We start from the raw sequence: 9820 nt of genomic DNA on the forward strand, positions 1-9820 counted from the left end.
CAACGAAAAAAAATTAGCATGACAGAAAGAAAATGTGATGGTGGAAAGGTGGAACAAAATCCGTAATGATATTTATCATGATCTTGCTCTGATGCATCATGGTGGCCGCACAATGCTTTGTTGGGCTTTATTTAATAAAATTGAAGTAGTAAGGCTATAAATTGCGGCTAATACAACTCTCAGTTTATCAAACCTGATACTACTAGTCCTTGGGACAACTCAGTGGACCTTACACTTCTATCTGTTATTTCTTCTAGTGTAGGGACATGAGAAGATGGGGCAACAGCATAAGGAGGATGGTGGCAAGTCAGTTTCTGATAGACTTCTTGCATTTCTGGTCTTGATTGAGGAGAAGTTTGCAGGCAAGCAAATGCCACTTTGACAAGAAGAGCAATTTTTTCCCTCTCCTCCATTGTTGGCGATGACGGTCGCTGGTCTAAAATTTCCATTGCAAGCTTATAATGCTGTCCGTGTAGGGAAGCAGGGGATTGCAGCTCCCTAGGGTATCTACCCATCACAATCTCTAGCACAACCACACCGAAGCTGTAGACATCGCATTTCGTTGTCCCCACTGATGTGTATGAAAGCTAACACCAAGCTGTGAATTCTTCTGTTGTGATGCTCCAACTTCGGAGCTGAAGAGCATGTTGGAAGGCCTGAGAGATTGCCACAAAGACCATTGTTGTGGAGGAACCATCCTATCGAGGCATTATGAAATAGTTGCCCTATTGGAAGAGGCCCTTCCAAGTTGTTGTATGAAACATCAAGTGTTGACAAACTAACCATGCTGGCAAAGGAAGACGGAATGCTCCCATTGAATTGGTTATGGGAGAGGTTCAAAACCTCCAACTTTGCCAAGTTCCCGAGTTGCATGGGTAGCCCACCTGTGAGTTTGTTGTTGCTCACATCCAACACAAGCTGCAGGTTCCCCAGATTACCCAAGCTCATTGGCAATTCTCCACTCAAGCTATTGTGGTTGATAAGCAATGATTGTAGCTCAGTGCAACTTCCAAGCCCTTGTGGTATCGATCCACTCAACTTGTTCATAGATATATCTAGATACTGTAGATTGCTCATTCGACCAAGTTCAGGTGGTATATGTCCTGAAAATTGGTTCCGTGATAAATTGAGCTTGTACAGGTTGGCTAGATTGCCTAATTCTGGTGGTATCTTGCCTTCTTGTTTGTTGGTGTGGAGTACAAGTACCTCCAACTTTACTAGATTTGATAGCTGGGGTGGCAAGCTTCCAGTCAACATGTTTTCTGCCACAACTAAGACGGTTAAGTTAATGCTTGAACCCCAGGTTTTCGACAAATGCCCATGAAGGTTGTTTCTCCTTAAGCTTACTTCAACAAGACGTGGGTACGGCCTAAAACTTGATATGTCTCCTGTTATCTGGTTAGAAGATAGATCAAGTATCTGCAAGCTCCTGCATTTTTTTAGGCCTCTAGGAATAGGGCCAGTGAACATGTTTGAATCAACAATGAACTCTTGGAGATTGCCCCCTTTGCAGACATCAGAGGGCAATTCCCCAGAGAGAGAGTTGTTGCTCAGATTGAGCGCAACTAACTGTGTAAGATTACAAAATTCTCGAGGCAGAGAACCTGACAGCATGTTATAGAAGAGAAATAGCTCCCTCATGCATGCTCGTGAGGTTTGCGAGAGTTGCAGGAACTAAGCCTGAAATAAGGTTTTGGCATAAATACATGTAATGGAGATCCACCAAATTGCCATCCACCAAATTGCCAATCTGAGTTGGGATGGAGCCCACAAATTGGTTATCCCAGAGATTAACGTAGTTTAGCCTGGTAACGTTCCCCAAGCTAGGTGGAATGGGGCCTCTTAGCTGGTTTTTATATAAAGATAACTGGCTTAGACTGGCCAGCAACCCTATCTCTTGGGGAATTGAACCTGTGAACTGATTGCCAGAGAGATAAAGTAGGTCAAGCTTAGTGAGATTTGCTAGAGGGATTGGAATTCCACCACTCAAGTAATTTCCAGTGAGCTCAAGATCAAGAAGGTTGATGAAGTTGCCTAGAGAGGATGGTATGGGCCCTGATAGCTGGTTATCATAAAGGTGCAGGAGGCGTAGTTTGGTCAAGTTGCCAAAGCTTTCTGGTATATGGCCGCTCAACAAGGTGCTACTTAGCTCCAAACCATTTAGGTCGGTGAGCTTCCCAAGCTCCTCCGGGATCGTCCTGGTGAGCATGTTTTGGCCGATGCCAAGGTCAGACAACATAGTTAGGTTTCCAAGGGATGCAGGGATACAGCCTGTGAAGTCGTTGATAGAGAGAGCCACAACAGCCTAAGGCATCGCATATTACCAATCTCCGTTAGTATCTGTCCATGGAGCGAGTTGCTAGTGAGATCGCGGTAGGAGAGTGCAGTTAGGGAGGCGATGGCCAGTGGGATTTCTCCATCAAGGCTGTTGTAGCTGAGGTTGATGTATTGGAGGAACGGGAGCGCAGAGAAGTTGAGCTCACCAAGGCATCCATAGATGCCGGCATTCGGCAAGGAGATGTTGGTCACCACCAGGGGTGCGCTGTGGCCACGGTGGACGACGCTGCACGCGATGCCCGTCCAGTTCTGCATGGGCTGGAACCCGGCTGCCATGAGTCCAGTGCCTGCGAGGAGCTTCGCAGGGTGGACTTCCACTGGAGGAGGGCCCCTTGCTGGGACAGTAGAGACAGGCTGCCATGATGCTCCGCTGTATCCGTGTGCAGAACGAGAAGGCACAGATGGAGCAAGAAGAGAATTAGTGCTAGCACTACCGGAATCGATGTGTATGCCGAGTGCCTACGTGTATACCGAGTGTATTATATCGGGCACTCGGTAAACAACCACCTACGCCGAGTGCCCGACAAAAGCACTCGGCAAACAATTAGGCACTCGGTAAATACCTCAAAAAACACTCGGCAAAAGAGAAAAAAAACACTCGGCGAAATCGGGCACTTGGCAAACAACGCGCCACGTGTCCCTCCGTTCGGCGGTTGACGGCGAGTCACCCCTTTGCCGAGTGTAGTCTACATTTATGTTTGCCGAGTGCCTTATATTAAACACTCGGCAAACTTTTTTTTTTCTTTATTTTCTTTTTGGTTTCCTTTTGTTCTCTTTTCTTTCTCGTAATAACAACCAACCAAGGGCCGTCACACATCAATTCCGGTACTACTGCAGTATGGTTTAAGGATGATATTGTTATGAACTTGGAGTTAGAATTCAGTCGTGCTTCAAGATTAAGATGCAGCAGATGTGGACTTCTGGGAGCGGCCCTTGGAATCAGTTGTGCTCTGAACATGTGTCAAAGATGCTACCGTGTGATGAGCTGAGCTCACAAACAAAAGAGAATGACAATTCTTCTTTCTTGCCTTAAAAAAGGAATTTCTCTGCTATATACTATCATTCCAGCTGTCATTCAGACAAAGAAGGAATTTTCAATACTTGCCAAGTGGAAGAAGCAAAAGCAGATCAGCTTGACACACCAAGCTGCCCTTCTGATCTATGGATTTTGCTTGGTTCATCGTTAAGTGCATCAGAGAAGGTAGCTGGTAGCATAGTGAGAAGTGGTGGAACAAAAAAGCAACAAAAAAAACATGAGACTTGCCATGGTGTCATGATATGATACGTAGAGGCTGTGGTAAAAATTTGAGAAGGTTTCGCAAAAGCTGTCACGTACGATGCTTAGAAACCGAAGCATCTCCGAAAAAGAATCGTGGTTTCGAGAGGGAACGGATCAGGTTTGAAGCCAAAGTGACGGTTAAATCATCGTTTGACCTTGAAACTTTTTCTACACTCAACATACAACATAGCATATTGCATGTTAAACTTTGGTATTTTTCTGTGTCTGTTTGCTATTTTTAATTCATTAAGTGCATTTCTTGGCTTTTAATGGATATAAGTCAAATTTGATCTGCAAGTACATGAAATAATGAACAAAAATGGGTAGAAAAATCATATTCATGTTGTTGAGTCTATTTTTAGGCCTTACCCAAGAAATGAAAAGAAATTTGAAACATCTGGGCGGCAACACTTGACCACCAACATGTAGTTTATTGGTTTTCTAATTCTAAAAAAAACAAACGAAGTCTGAAAAACATGAGACTTGCCATAGTGTCATGATATGATATGTAGAGGCTGTGATAAAAATTTGAGAGGGTTTCACAAAAGTTATCACGTACGATGCTTAGAAACCGAAGCATCTCCGAGGAAGAATTGTGGTTTCGAGAGGGAACGGATCAGGTTTGAAGCCGAAGTGACGGTTGAATCGTCGTTTGACCTTGAAACTTTTTCTACACTCAACATACAACATAGCATATTCGATGTTAAAATCTGGTATTTTTGTGGGTCCGTTTGCTATTTTTAATTCATTAAGTGCATTTGTAGCCAAAAAAAAAATCAGGTGTTTGCCGAGTGTTCTTGCGTTCACACTCGGCAAACAAGTGATTTGCCGAGTGTCCGTGATTTGGCACTCAGCAAACCTGGGCTTTGCCGAGTGTTCTAGATTTGAAACTCGGCAAAAGACGACACTCGACAATTTACTGAATATAGGGTTTCCCCACCCCGGCCGCGCGCGGGGACAGATCTCAGAATATCCTTTGCCTTCTCCCCGGCCGCCGCAGCCGCCTCCCGCGCCCCCATCCGCCGCTGCCACCAACGCCGCCCTCCCCCTCCTCCCACCTCCCCCTCCTCCGCTGCCGCCCCTCCTCGCGCCGCCGCCCGACGCCGCCCCGCCCGCGCCGCCCCGCCCGCGCCGCCCCCCTCCGACGCCGCTCAGCGTCGGACCGCTCCACCTCGCGCCGGCCAGCGCCGCCCCGCGCCGGCCAGCGCCGCCCCGCTCTGCTGCTGCCCCGCGCTGCCCCGCGCCGCCCCGCGCTGCCCCCCTCCGACGCCCGGGGTACAAGGTACCGCCACACGCCATGCGCCGTTGAAGCCATGTGCTCCTCCCTCCTTTTACCCCCTCCTCCGGACAGTATTGCCATGAGGACTTCATATGTGACTCATGTCATTGTGGGCATGTGTTGCTGGTAGCACATGAAGTAGATCATATGGAGTCCTCGTGGCAATACTATCCGGGGAATGGGTTATGAAATTTTGAATTTTGTCTAATTTAGGGTTTAGGATGTGCATGTTGCGTAACCTATGCGTCTCCCGTTTGAAAGAGTTATGGTTATAAATATGCAAGTCTTTGCATATCTATAACCGTGACTGTTTCGAATTGTTCATATTTTTTGGACAGCCCGAGGATGTGTAGATTGGGTTCGTTTGAATGTTCTACTCCGATCCGAGACAGAGTTTCGGTAGCGTCTCCCCGTTGTTCTCCGGATATACATTGTCTTGGCTTGTTGCCGAGACGTGTATTTGGAGAACAGCGGGGAGGTGCTGCCGAAATTCTGTCTCAGATCGGAGTAGAGCATGGAAACGGCCCAATCTACACATCGTCGGGTGGGATTAGGACCTATCTTTACCTATTAGATAGTTTGATGCATGCCAATTCCCTCTTATGGTAAAACACAAATATTTGATGGAAATAATTAATTGTATAGGTAGATGAAATTGATTTTTATATTACTTGCTGAATAAAAAATATTATATGTGTATGTTTCCCAATATGTTAGAGGATGGATGATCGTGAGTGGATGTACACTGGCCGCTCTAGTCAGGGTTTTTTGACCGATGAATGGATCCAGAAGACCGATGTATTCTTGGAATTAGCATTTGCTAGGCCTAAGGGACCTCGTGGAACTTGGTGCCCCTGCAGTATTTGTGCAAACGCGCGTCAACAAACAAAGGAGGTCATGGGTCAACACCTTTGTAAGAATGGGTTTATGCCACACTATACCCGGTGGACCTACCATGGTGAGTCCGAACGTGCCAGAGAGGAGGTGGTGCGTCAACGCACCAACGACTATGATGTCGGGGTCGGAGACATGCTAGATGACTTTCATGAAGCACATTTTAATGAAGCACATATGGAGGAAGTGCCGGAGTCAACCGCAAAGGACTTTTATGATATGTTGTCTACGGCGCAGCAACCCCTTCACGGGCATTCCAAGGTTTCTCAACTGGATGCCATCGGACGCCTAATGGCTATCAAGTCCCAGTTTAGCTGCAGCCTAGAAACCTTCGATGCAATGCTGACAGTTGTTGGTAGCCTTCTCCCGGAAGGTCACATTCTGCCAAAGAGCATGTACGAGTCGAAGAAAGTCCTCCGTGCACTTAAGATGCCATATGAGCAGATACATGCTTGTCCAAAGGGATGCATCTTATTTAGGAAAGAACACGCGGACGCAAAGTACTGTGTGAAGTGCAATTCCTCTAGGTATCTTGAGGTAGACTCTGGTGATGGTCAGAAGAGGCAGCTCGCAATCCCCGTGAAGATCCTTCGGTATCTTCCATTCGTATCGAGAATCCAACGGCTGTATATGACTGTGGAATCTGCTAAACAGATGACATGGCACAAAGATGGGCGTCGATACAATCCTGACAAGCTGGTACATCCATCGGATGGTGAAGCATGGAAGAGGTTCGATCTGATTCATCGTGAAAAAGCTCTAGAGGCTCGTAATGTACGAATTGCGCTCGCAACTGATGGGTTCAATCCATATGGTATGACTTGTGCCTCATACAGCTGTTGGCCCATGTTTGTTATTCCCCTCAATCTCCCCCCCGGCGTCATCTTTCAACGACAGAACATATTCCTGTCGCTGATAATTCCGGGGCCTGAATACCCGGGGAAGAATATGAGTGTGTACATGGAGCCGCTGATGGATGATTTGGTCCGTGCTTGGGAGGATGGGGTCTGGACATACGACCGAGCTACAAAGACAAACTTCAAAATGAATGTTTGGTACCAGTACTCCCTGCATGACCTACTGGCGTATGGGATATTCTGTGGCTGGTGTGTGCATGGGAAGTTCCCATGCCCAGTATGCAGGGTGGCTCTGATGTTCATTTGGTTGACAAAGGGTGGCAAATATTCTTCCTTCGACAAGCATCGACAATTCCTTCCTCTTGACCATCCATTCAGACAAGACGTGCAGAACTTTACGAAAGATGTAGTTGTCGAAGGCTCAGCACCACCTAAGATGACCGGTGCCGCGGTTCGTGCTCAGTTAGACGCTCTCGAGGCCAATGCCCAAGGAGATGGATTTCTGGGATATGGTGAGCAACATGCCTGGACTCACAAGCCATGCTTGTGGAATCTCCCCTACTTCGATGATCTCCTTCTTCCACATAACATTGATGTAATGCACACTGAAAAGAATGTCGCTGAGGCCATTTTTGGCACAATCATGGACATTCCTGAGAAGACGAAGGATAACGTTAAGGCTAGAGTCGATCAAACGAGATTATGCAATAGACCAAAGCTAGACATGGCCCCTCCCAGAGGCGGGAAATCGTGGACGAAGCCAAAGGCCAATTTCGTTCTTACAAGGGCCCAAAGGAGGGAAGTACTTGAGTGGTTCCAAACCTTGATGTTCCCTGATGGGTATGCAGCGAATCTGAAGAGGGGAGTGAATTTAGCTACTTTGCGAATAACCTTGTAATCACCATTATTGCCATTCCTACAACCATAGAGTGTTGTGCTAACTATCTCCTCCTTTGTGCAGTATCCATCAGAGGGATCGAATACGCCTGGAGCTGGAGGTTCGCACTTTGGTACTCCACCTCACTTTGGTTTATTCTCCTCACTTTGAAAACTTACTTTTGTAACCCCATATCCATACTTAGCATTTCTGTTTACTTTCAAATGCATACTTCTTACTTAGTGTTTCTGCTCCTTGATTGATGCAGGTTAAGGTGGTAATCAAGTGTGGAGTCCGTTGCGGCCTGCAACATTTTTTTTTGTTTGGACTATATTTTGCTATCTTGTCACGACAATTTGTGATGTTTGTGTCACTTGCGATGTTTATGCGACGGTTTATGTGATGTTTGTGGCATATGTGATGTTTATGCGACGGTTTATGTGATGTTTGTGTAATATGCGATGTTTATGTGAAGGTGGTAATCTGTGAAATATATATAAATTGTTTTGAATTGCAGCGACAGTTTTGAATCTGGTATGGATCAATTGGCAATTTGGTATATAACAGTTTGCCGAGTGTAACACTCGGTAAACAAGGCTATGCCGAGTGTAACACTCGGCAAACGTGACACGTGTCGCAAGGCTGTTCAATCTGGCATTTTGGATGCCAGTTTGCCGAGTGTATACACTCGGCAAAGAGTGCTATCTGGGCGCTATTCTGTGCTCACTTTGCCGAGTACCCTCCAATACACTCGGCAAACGTGCCGTGATTTGCCGAGTGTATTGCACGGACACTCGGCAAAGTCGGCAAACTGCCCAAAAAAGGGACGATGTGCGAGCGCCACGTGTCCTCGAGTTTGCCGAGTGTATACCTTAGACACTCGGCAAAGAGGACGTTAAGGCCCTGGCGCCGTTAGGTTGCTTTTTTGGCCGAGTGTCGTATTTGACTCTCGGCAAATATGTTTGCCGAGTGCGTGATATAAAACACTCGGCAAACAGCTGTTTGCCGGTACTGTGTATGCCGACAGTGTTATGCCAAGTGTTACACTCGGCAAACACTTTGCCGAGTGTTTTTAGGGCTTTGCCGTGTGCCCTGAGCACACGGCAAAGTCTCAAAATCCGGTAGTGTAGTGTGGGTTGCAACTTTGTGTGGAGCGTCGCCATTGTTTTCTTTGTTTCTGAGGTTAGGATATGGTGTGGTGCCTGTTGTGAACTGCTTGCCTGGATAGGGGTGTGTATATATATATATATATATATACATATATATATGTATATATATATATATATATATGTATGTGTCGCCTCTCAGAACACTGCAGTTGTCCCGGTCAATCGAAGAAGGTTGTAATCTGATCAGAACACTGTGTAGTCGCAACAATGAGAAACGCTAAAAGCAATCAAATACTTGACCGAGGCATTAAGAAGCCTGCACGTTGCACCACGAATTTTTGCCCATTTTAATCAAGTCTTAAAATTATAAAGCGCTACTAGTTGACCCGTCTCTTCCCCTCTCGACTCTTCCCCTGCTACAGTAGAGAGCAGGCGAAAAAGGCGATCTAATCGGCGGCGCCGATTCTGTTGCTTCCCCTCCTCTCCAGCGGCCTCTCCGGCGCCGGAGAGGGAGGGGAAGCAGGATCTGTTGCTTGCTGTATATATCTACTGCTACTTTGTTAGATCTAGGTAGTTAGAAGCTAGGTTTGCCCATGGTTAGGAGGTTGCTGTGGGCTTTTGCCTTCCTCTGCCTCTTCCCCGGCGAAGGTCGTCTCGGTGGCGCTTTTGGTGATGCCGATGATGTATGGCCAGTTACAGGCGGAGGGATTCTTCAGAGGATTTTGGTCCCTGCGGTCTTCTTCGACCTCATCTACGGAGAGGAGGACCTGTGCGGTTTGTTCTTCCTGGGCTTCTCCGGCGATGGCGGCGGTGACGACGTCTTCTCCAGCGATGGATGAGGGAGGTTCATTCTGCTCTATTTCTTTGCGAAAGGGATGGAGATCCTGCTTTTCCCCGTTTGTGGGATGTGCTTCTGGGCCGATGGCTTCACCAGCGGCAGCAGCCTTCATTTCTGGACGGCTGGTCTGGTTGGGTTGATGGATGGCCGTCACAGATCTTTACTTCCTCAGCCAAATCCGGTGTGGTGGTTGCCGATGATCGTTCTACGAGTCAGATGCATTCCGAGGGGACTCGGGATGCTGGGTGTTGCGGCAAAAAAAGGATTGGACCTCGCACTGGAGATGGCTGTTTGGACTAGACTCTGGCTCCGGTGGTCGGCGGGCGCCTGCTTCGTGGTGCTGCGACGAG

At 47.2% G+C, this 9820-nt stretch overlaps 1 pseudogene; it reads right to left on the reverse strand.

Annotated features, from left to right (window-relative positions):
• Window positions 1–507: 507 nt before the first annotated feature.
• Window positions 508–9582, reverse strand: LOC133925488 (MDIS1-interacting receptor like kinase 2-like; annotated as a pseudogene).
• Between the last annotated feature and the right edge of the window lie 238 nt (window positions 9583–9820).

This window comes from Phragmites australis, chromosome 7, assembly GCF_958298935.1.
Source record: "Phragmites australis chromosome 7, lpPhrAust1.1, whole genome shotgun sequence".
In the NCBI taxonomy this organism is placed as follows: Eukaryota; Viridiplantae; Streptophyta; class Magnoliopsida; order Poales; family Poaceae; genus Phragmites; species Phragmites australis.